The sequence below is a fragment of the Poecilia latipinna genome, unplaced genomic scaffold (assembly GCF_001443285.1).
Source record: "Poecilia latipinna isolate Pla-1442-1.1 unplaced genomic scaffold, P_latipinna-1.0 Scaffold141, whole genome shotgun sequence".
Classification (NCBI taxonomy): Eukaryota; Metazoa; Chordata; class Actinopteri; order Cyprinodontiformes; family Poeciliidae; genus Poecilia; species Poecilia latipinna.
The window spans coordinates 453,971-464,386 of NW_015112757.1; the positions used below are offsets into that span (position 1 = coordinate 453,971).

General features: G+C 38.6%; 1 long non-coding RNA gene across 1 annotated transcript in view; it reads left to right on the forward strand.

The window, feature by feature from the left end:
• Positions 1 to 8,661, forward strand: part of LOC106945370 (uncharacterized) — a 22,107-nt gene extending 13,446 nt beyond the window's left edge. The window contains exons 2-3 of the long non-coding RNA XR_001424543.1: positions 6,519 to 6,639; positions 8,577 to 8,661. This is a non-coding gene — a long non-coding RNA (uncharacterized LOC106945370). The remainder of the gene's footprint in view (positions 1 to 6,518; positions 6,640 to 8,576) is intronic.
• The last annotated feature ends 1,755 nt before the right edge of the window (positions 8,662 to 10,416 follow it).

Sequence of the window (10,416 nt, forward strand, 5' to 3'; positions counted from 1 at the left end):
TCCACCTTATAAAACAAAAAATTTTTCCAAATGACAAAAGTTTTGAAAAAAAAAAAAAAAAAAAAAAAAAAAAAAAAAAAGCAGCTCTGGTTTAAGACTGATTATTTTCATCCGGCAGTTTAGCTGAAGCATGAAAGAATGATGAGTGACTAAGAGTGTGGTCTCCCATCAGGAATGGCTTGTGTTACAGCATTAAGCTACTTATCTTTTATGGAAATGATAACTTTTGTGACATCTACCTCTGACAGCATACATTATAAATTCAAACCCGTCCCCAGGTGATGAAACAGTTCCCATTATGTCTTGTGTTTGTGGTATCTTCAGGATATATTCACTAGCAGACTGGAAGCAATGTATTTTGCATTTCCAGCATCATTAACAGTCTGTGGGGGTGGAAAAATTCAGCAGTTAGCGAAGACCAAGAGTTCAAACTGAACATCAAACAGCAAAAGAAAAAAAAAAAAAAAAAAAAAAAAAACACACCAGAGACTTAAAATTGAAACAATAGACATTACATCAGCTTTGATTTAAAAGGAATTTCAATAAGTTTTAGTCTGTCCATTTATCTTGCAGTTCAGGGTCATAAAATGTGAAGCTAGAGCCTGCAGCATAGCAGTAAGACAATGAAGATTTAATGATAGAGAAAATCATAAAGTTGGATTTTATGGGCTATGGGCCATCTTTTCATAGCAGATGGGTTTACATAAATACTCATTCCAGTTATGCTTGAGGTAGATATAAAGTATTTCCGTGTAAAAGAACGTGCAAAACTTGCAAAATCCGAAATGTAAGGTATTCTACGTTTTGAAATAAAAGGCTTGAAGGGCATTTTTCGCTTAGAAAGTGAAGCTACCATTTAAAACAGCACCTTGTATTTACTCAGGTTATCTTTGTCTTATATTAGAATTTGTTTTAATGATCTGAAACATTCAAGTGTGACAAAACGGCAAAGACGTACATCTGCGCAGTGAAAAATATATTGGCAAAACTCTGCCACCCTTTTGCAACATGCTTCTTCACACAACTGGAAACTCTTAAAGTGATTGTGTTTTTTTTTTTGTTTTTTTTTTTAAATCAGGTTATTGAAAAAATTTGAGAATATTAAATAGTCTCCCAGCAGCTGTCCAAGCAGTCTTAGCTTGGAGGCTCGTGGAAAAGTAGTTTCGGTCGAGTTGAACTAAGAATCATTCAAAACAACTATCAGTCATGGGTAAATTTCCACCTGCTGCAAAAAAAAAAAAAAAAAAAAAAAATTCCAAACTTTCCTAGAAATTTGAATGAACAATGTTTGGCATTTGTACACCTCATTACTTTTGAATCAGACAGCTGTTTACATTGTCACAGTTTTCTCAATGGAGCACTCTCTATGGTGCCGTTGCTTGGGCCAAAGCAGTAGAGCGTTTCTTCTTAATGAGAAGAGAAAGTCCTGTTAGTCAGACAGATCTGGTAGACAAAAGTGATATTTTAGCTATCAGTTGTAGACTCAGTGGTTGCAAACTATACAATCCGGTTGATTTGTTCAATCAAGAGTATGTTTAAAATGACCTTATCCTCCCTTGATGGCCATGTTCACTTTGTTGTCTATATTTCACTAAATCACAAGTGACATAACTCTAGCTTACATGTCCTGCAAAGCAGGTCCATGCCTTGTCCGTTTTGTCAAACTAAAAGCCAAATGGCTAATGTACACTATGATGCAAGCGTAGAATGCACATCTGCACACACACACACACACACACACACACACACACACACACACACACACACACACACACACACACACACACACACGTTTATGCAGAGTATGCACAGGCCAAGAAAGTATAGCTGCAGATTAAGGTTCACCAGGTTGAACCACTGGTAACTTAAATTTTCGAATATTGTTGTTGAAAAAGAGTTGCTCACCCACCAGCCTTATGCCTTTGGTTATGTGCTCAACCCAGGTACGCTCAAACCAGAATCAGCTGGGGGGGGGGTTTCTCCAGTGCGCTTTGTAATAGGTGCCACCTGTTTTCATGGTCCGCTTACTCCGGTTAGTGAAAATTAGACAAAATCAGGTAGTTTCTTTAAAAACCTTCTTGGCAGCTTTGATCAGCGTTAGATTAAGAAAATTAAAGCACAATGACAGGATGACAAAAAAAAAAAACAAAAACTGATGATGGTTTATTGTGTATTTGTTGGGGAAACTAATGAGAATTTGGTAGATAAAACTATCCCTCTGGTCCAATTAATAAAAGGACAGGGACAGCTTCGAATATAATTTGTGCTTATTTTAAAAATGGATGACCTCCAGCATATTATGTATGTGACCACTGGAAGTCTCCATCTCTAATTTTATCTGCTCCTTCTGTTATCAGACGCTCCCTGCCGCCTTTGTTTTCTGTCTCTAATCACAGTCTGCATGCTTTATGTGTGCGCTGATGCCGTCTTGCCCTCATCTGCGTACCTGACAGCACAGAGCTTTCTTTCATCTGCGCTTCCTCTGATGCATCCTTCCTTTGTCGTTTTGTACTTCCCTTTTCCTTCCTCTGATCTCTCTTTGTTCACCTTTCTTTGCGGCCCACGCAAACATTTTCTTTTGTATTGTCACCGTCTTGCTGCTCTTGCCCCCTCAGGTCACAAGTGTGTGTTGAGGTTTCAGAGGTTGCAATTTTCTATAGATAAACACCCTGTTTAGGAGGATTATCTGTGTTGTGCTAACAGTGTAAACCCAGGATTAGAGCTTGCTCTCCAGGGATACATAAGCATGGCTGAATATGTGTATCTGTTTATTTATGGCGTAGTCATATGTCAGCTTATCGGTTTGGGTCAGATCCTATTAATTCACCGCACGGATTTCCTTATTTGTATACCAAAGTCCTCCTTTGACCACGGTCTAGACCTCGTCAGCTGACTCCAGTTGAAGAGATCTAAACACCACATTACACAAAGACTGGCGGTTCATTATCTAATTATTATACTGATTGAGCACATGCATGAGAAAATGCATGCTGAAGTAATCAAATTTGGCCATTCATAGAAAGGCCTCACACGCAAAGACAAATAATGCCAGTGGACCTTAAGATAGACTTCAATAAAAAACTGAAGCAGGTGCTAAACTGAGCTGTCAAAAGTGTATACATACCTCTTGAACATTTCAAATCTGTCACATTACGACCAGAAACATCAATTTATTTTATTGGGACACATCAACATATCCGTACATTTATGAATAAAATACATCAGTGTGTTTTTATTGAGATTTCATCAGATAGAACAAAATCCACATGGTCAGTTTTCTGGTTTCTGGAGTTCAGAACTAATAGTTGTCCACCTGAACGTTTCTCCCAACAAAGCTGTGTATCTTTGGAGTCACCATGGGTCTCTTAGCTGTTCCTGCAGTTCATATTCTCCTTCGTACCCATATTTAAATTTTTAGATGATGTGTTGACCAACGCTCGTGCTTAAAGCTTGTAATATTATTTTAAAATCTAATCCTGCTTCAAACTTCTCCACACTTGGTCTTCAAGATGCTGCTTGCTCACTAATATGCTCTAACAAACTCTTATGGCTTTACATAACATCCGGATGATTCTTTTTACTTATTATTTGGTAACTCATGATTGCCATTAGTTGGAGTAGCTGGATTTTCATTAGGGGTGACAGATAAATGGGGGCTGAATAATATGCAATTTCTGAATTTTTGTGTGGAAAACAAAGCATTATTTTTATTCTACTTCATAACCAAGTTGTATTTTCTGTTAGTTTATGACACAGAATCCCTCTGGAACGCATCTGTTTGTGGTTGTAGCCTGGCTGAATGGGTATAACTACTGTTGCGAGGAGGCTGAGGTGCGAACCCTAAACTTTAGGAAGAGTTAATAAATCTGTAAAGCTCCAGCGACTGCTTAGCCAAACTGCAGGTAGGGTTGGAGGTGAAAAACCTTTAAAGAAATGAAAGCAGGGAAGGGAGTAAAGAGATGCTTCAGACGGCAAATGAGGACTTGAGGAGGTCAAGGGTCATCCCCCCCCAATGATACCTCCTGTGCCAGAGAGGTAGTCACGACCCGGTCAGCGGAGGTTCAGGTGTCAGTGAGAGACGACTGACTGACAAGCCGAGGCGGGAAGCCTCCTGTGCTCCATCCCGATTGGACCTTTCATCCTTCCTTCCCTCGCTCTCCCTGTCACTCCTCTATGACCCAAACCCTCCCTCGCTTCAGCTGCAGTGCTCTTCACTCTCCTTCGCTAACGCTCTTCACCAGCCCTGTCATCCCCTCATCCTTCCCCCTGTCCTTTCTCCACTCACCCTCTTTTTCACCCCAAAAGCTAAACATTACCACAGGGTTTCACTCAGCAGGCCGGGCTGAGCAGGAGAGCTCTCTGTGGGAGTGGAATTAGGCTTCACTTCACCGTCATACACTCACGGAAAAGCACACATGTAGAAACTGGCGAATGCAGGAGCAGAGGTCGTGGCCAGACAAACATGTAGCCAATCCTTCATAATGCCTGAACGTAAGAATGAAAATTTAAAGGAATGGTTTGTTTTCAACTCAAGCTATTTCTTTATAATTAACTGTGTATTAATTACTAAGAATTTAGTGGTTTAGTGATTTAGTGATGTGAAAAGGGATTTCCCCCTTACATATTTATTCTGTTTTTAGATTTGGTTGATTGCATTTTGTTAGAGAAATAGTTTTTGATTGTTTTCAGTTGAGATTAGTTGCAGTTACTGCTAGTCATAATTCCTCTAACTATGTTGGAAAGATGTGACATTGCAGTAAGATTGCAAAAATGTAAAAAAATAAATAAAAAAAACCTAAGTGATGGGAAGCTAATAGCATTTTTTACATGTGAATTAAATATTTTAATTATTTATTTTTTTAATTTCATTTATAGTTCAAAATGAGCATGTCACATATGATTACGAGCAAAATAAAAGGAGTAGAAGGAAGGGGGGAAAAATCTAAAGCAAATACAGCTTTTCAATTATTGACGCTTTAACATGAATATATATTTTTTTAATTTAACCAAGAACTTCCAAATAAGAAAATAATTCTCACATCAATAACTATTTAAGGTTAAAAACAATTTCAACATAAAAAAACACAACATATCAGCAAATCTATGTTTCCAAGTCAACATGCTTTATTCAAAGCAAAAAAATGAGATGTCATAAAAGTCTGCACCCAGGAGTTATTGGTTCTCTCTGAACAGGGTGGTGACCAGAGCTGATAGATAATTCACAGCTGACCACAGATCTCAGTAATGGTGTCACCTTATCAACCTCTGCTGATGGATGGGCAAAATGTGCCTATTACTTCTTTACATGGACAGCATGATTAATACAGCCTGTTTCAAAGTGAAAACTGAATAATATTCGAAAGTTTCTTCTAATGTAACAGTATCTTTAGGAAAGAAAACAGTTAAAATGTGCATAGTTCTCAATGCTAATTGCTAATGCTAATGACACGAGTCCATTGAAAAGGTTTTGCTGAAAGAAAAGCAAATCAATGCACTCGCCGAACAGAAATCAGAAGGTTTTGGCTCAGTTTAGCACAGTTGAGCGTGGAGGCAGTAGATTCAAAATGGGACACTTTTTTTATACATGTTTAGAGGAATAGACATGAATAAAACAAACTCTTTCAGTAAAATCTATAGATGCATTCAAGTACCCAGGTGCTCACACCCCGACTCGTTCAGTTTGAATAGCTAACAAACTCCCAGTAATGTCATGGGTCAAGATCTGTGTAATTCATCTCTTCAGCGATTCCTATATATTCCCATTGTGTCATAAACTGTCTCTATTCAATGGAAGTGCATTTCATTCACCCAAGAAAAAATAAATAGGCACCTTATCTTGTAATTATGAAATCTGGATTTTTATTTATTTATTTATTTATTTATTTATTTATTTATTTATTTTTTCAAAAAAAAAAAATTATCTCATGAGCACTGTCGACTTGGCGATGTTAGCCCACTTCTATAAAAGGATGTAACAGTTCAGCACTTCTGTTTTAAGTTGTGTTTCACTCCCAGACAAACCAAGCTTCGGCTGCCAGTAATTCTGCATGCGAGGTTACGCTTTAGAAAGTAGCCCTGACCCAATGCTACTGGGATTGGTTTCTGAACTGAAGCTGGTTGCATTGCATTATAAGTAGGATCAAACTGGGATGTATGGAATGCAATTGAATTTGAATCTGTCCTTATGATTGCGCTGCATTTCTCCTGATACGATTTATCTCTAGATATCTTATAAAGTGCCTTAAAAATGACATTTGTTGTCTATTTGCATCAGACAGACTGCTCGAACCATCCATCTAGTAAGAGTATTTTAAAAAAAAATAATTTATTGGATGGCTACTCTTTATTTTTCCTTGAGTAGAATTTTTGGGGTATTCTACCCATCTCTGTTCCTGACACAACATGTTGACGATGTACATTTTCCACATTCTGCTGTGCCGCACAAGCGATGCCTTACCTAACTTTCTCTCTCCACCTCATGTGGGAAAAAGACGTTTATATTCATAACCGTTTTCCAGTTTGCAGAGCGGAGCCCACCTCGGAGGCATACAGACGAGCTTCTCATCACTCCTAATGTCTCATCACCGTGTTGACTGGCGTGCCTGAGGACAGAAGACAGCGTGACATAGACACTGGCGGGTATGCATACGCAGACATACACTCTGACAGGTGCAGGCTGCCAGTCGGCTCTTCTTTGTTGCTTTTCATTAACTTGTCTAATAGAATCAAAGACTGTCAGCAGACGAGAATGACAGAAAAAGAAGGGAAGAGGGGAAACGGAAGAGGGAAAGATTGCTTACTTCTGTTTTTCTTTTCTTTTCCTTTTTTTTTTACAGTATATGACTGTTTCTGCAGCTGTCTAAATTAAACTCCTCTTTTCTTTTCCATATCATGTTGCATCTGTTATTGCTCCTGGATATCCTCAGGCTTTACAGGCATGCACAGGTATGCAGAAAAAAATATATATCAGGAGATAGAAAGTAGGAGGTATAGCAATAAAGGTACAAGTGCTTTGGGCAGAATACGCCTCTCACACTGTCAGCTCATCATCAGGAAGCGCTCTACATGAAAAAGTCATAAGGACTTTCAGTGAAATAAAATGTCAACAGAATGCTTTTATCTCTCGGTATAAACACCTATTTTATTTCTTTGCTATCCAGAGATGCGTCACTCTACTAAAGGTTAAAGGGAAGATATTCTAATCAGGGACTCTTTGCACAACAGCAGCTCAATAAGGTCAACTGGTGTCACAACATTCAGCGCGGAGGGAGGGATGTGTGTAAATACAAGTGCGTGTAGGGTTACTTTTTAGTCATCCTCTTGTTTGTTTTTCTGTTGCCGTAGCGGCCGATCCAAACGGCATCACCTTTAAGTCCTTACCTGCCTTTCCTCCCTGCAAGGTCTTATAATGAAATTGCCGTCGCTGTGTCATGAGGTCGCGTACGCATAAGCACGCATGTTGAGACACGCAGACTTAACTCTGAGTTGCATGTAAAGCTCCGGTGCCTGACGGGGCGATCCGCCAGCCAATTGGCTGTATTGATTATTGGGTCAGAGGAGGCCGGTGGAGCGGCAGCAGTAATTAGGGCTTTTTGGTGTGGATTAGCCGAGAGAAAAGGTCACCCACTCAACAACGGTGGCAGGACCACAGGCAGGGAAGGATTGGGGGCGGGGGGCGCGATGGGCGCTGTCCCCAAACATGACGACCACAACTTGTGATTGATAGGGAAGGAACAGTTTACATGTATATTTTGCCTCGCTAAAGTTCTCACACTTGAACATCCCTCACACTTTTTTAAAATTTTGGTCAAGTCACATATGTGATAATGTTAAATGTTGCCATTATTATTATTATTATTATTATTATTATTATTATTATTGGAGAGACATAAGCAAATGCTGAAGCAGTCAATGTTAACATCTTTCTGCTTTGGTTCACTGCAAACAGTTCCCAGATACAAAGACACTGAAAATAAATGAATAAACAGAACCTGTATGAGATTCTTTAAACTAAAATGCATAATGTGATCTAATGTGTTTTATTATTTTTCTTTAAATTTGCGATTTTGACTAAAAATTAAAAGAAACAAAATGTGGAGTGGCTATGTTGTGATTTTAAGTTTCCAGTTTTGGTTCTCATACTCTCCATAGAGAGTCTAGCCAGATTTACTGTAAAATTAAGCACAAGTTACACATTCGTCTACAGAAGACCATGTCCTGGTCAGTTCTTTTACTATCTCTTGATTTGTTGCAGTGGTGTTTGCTCTATGCCTGATTTCATTTAAAGAATTATAAAATATGTTCTCACGGAGCTGCTTCGTCCATATAGAAATCAGACAAATGAGACAACAAGTCAACCCTGCAATGAGTTAGCTGGGAGATCGAAGGTAGAGCAAAGTGTTGTTTCCACACAGAGCACAACTCATCCAATTTCCATAGTTTAGATTGACTTTTTTTTTTAGCAAAGAAAATATTTTTTAAAAGGAAACAAAATAACATAAACTTGAATTTTGAGATTTTTATCTGCTTCTTGAGATGTTTTATATGTTTCATACCTTTGCTTCTTTTGTCTTCAGACCCTCAAGTTGACCTCCCAGTGGTATGGCAGGTCTGAGTGCATCTTCGGAGGTCATGACCCCTCCACACCATGAGCAGGACAAACAGAACCGAGGAGCTCCAACAACACATGGAATGTTCCCTTTGTTTTGTTTCTGCTACACTAACCTTGCGAAAGAAATCAAGAAAATCCCCCTACTACTTTAATAAAATGTCTATATATATATGTGTGTTAGAATTGAGAAATTTTTGTGTTGTAAGAAATGGTAAAAAATCTCAGAAAAATGTTCTTTAAACTCAGCGTGTACTGCTGTTTGTCTCTGCAGTCGCTGTTTCACAAAGTGCTGGAAATGTGATTTATTTTTAAGATCTCGCTTGAACATATATTTGTTTTGTCATCCGCAATCACTTTGTCTGCATTATCTGTCCGTCCCTCACAATATATTATCACCCCGCAACTGGTTCAATGTGGAACCGATTGTTTCTGTAAAGCACAAACATAATAAAGTGTATGATTAAGAGGGTGTCTGCTTGTGAGCTTTTATTGGGTGTCAGCTCCCCTTCCTCCTCTGCTCCTCATGGCTCACGGTGAGAGAAGCAGCAGTGCTGGGGGAATTGGGAGGACTGGTTTTTGTGCAAAGCTGCAGCACTCCTAGTGGTGGAAACGCAGAAGAAATGCCTCATTTCTGCAAGGGCAACACAGATGCAGCAAGGAAAAGCCTTCAAATAAATTCATCTTTATTGGAGTGGCATAATCTTTACATTTAATTTTAAAAAAATGTAGTTGGGGGACAAAATAAGAAGAAATTGATGGTTCTGTTCAATTGTGTGAAACACATTTTGGAGGTCCTACAACAGCACAGCACTTCTTCATTAACTTTATAATTTCACAAGGTTGGGAAATTCAAAAAAAGAGTAACTTTTCTGTAGGATTTAGGTCTGTGGAGCCTCTGGTGTTGATTGATGCTGATGTCTGTGGTGACTTGGTTATTTGTTGTGGGTCAGTATCAGTTGAAAAACCCAACAATGACAGCTTTTCCAAATTTTGGGAGAAGCCATTATATTCTTTTGGAAAATATATTAGTACTTTAAAGAGTTAAGGATACCATGCATTCTGTTAATGATCCTATTAGCTTTCGAAAAAGAACATATCGTCAGATTCACAGATCCTCCACCGTGCTTAACACTGGGTGGGCATGAGATGTTTTTGTTTGTTTGTTTGTTTTTTTTTAACCTTTCGACACATGCCAAACAAATCCAGAGTGCTCTAATCTTGGTCTGATCTGAACCAAAAGCATTTAAACTCCAAGCTCAGTTTCCTAGCATGCCTCCCAGACACCTGGTTGGCATGGAGATAAAATCTAATGCAGGTTATGGACACTTGGTGAAGCTAAAATAACATTATTTTCTGCACTATCCTGCTCACCAACCGTGATTTTTTTTTTGGCCCTTATGGAGTAAATTCTTCAATTAAATATTTGATTCTTTTTTTTTTTTTTGAGCTGGGTTGTGCTGCTGCTATGAAAGATTAATTTAATTATTATTATTATTATTATTATTTATTTTTTTTACATATTTACCTGGGGTTCCTCTATGTGTCCAGCACAGCAGGAAGCCATGACCTTTGACTGAACTTCAGAAGTCGTAAATTACATATTTTTTTTTTTGTGTGCTAAGTTTCTGTATTGACAGTGACACTTACATGTTTATGTCACAATGATGGAGTCAGAGACACTGGAGGTATACGTGACTGTGTCTTCACACAACAACGTTGGTTAGTCACTCTGTATGTAAACCTCCGGAGAAATCTAACCGTGTTTTCACTTGCATATCCGGGCCCGGGTTTTGTTTGCTTGACCC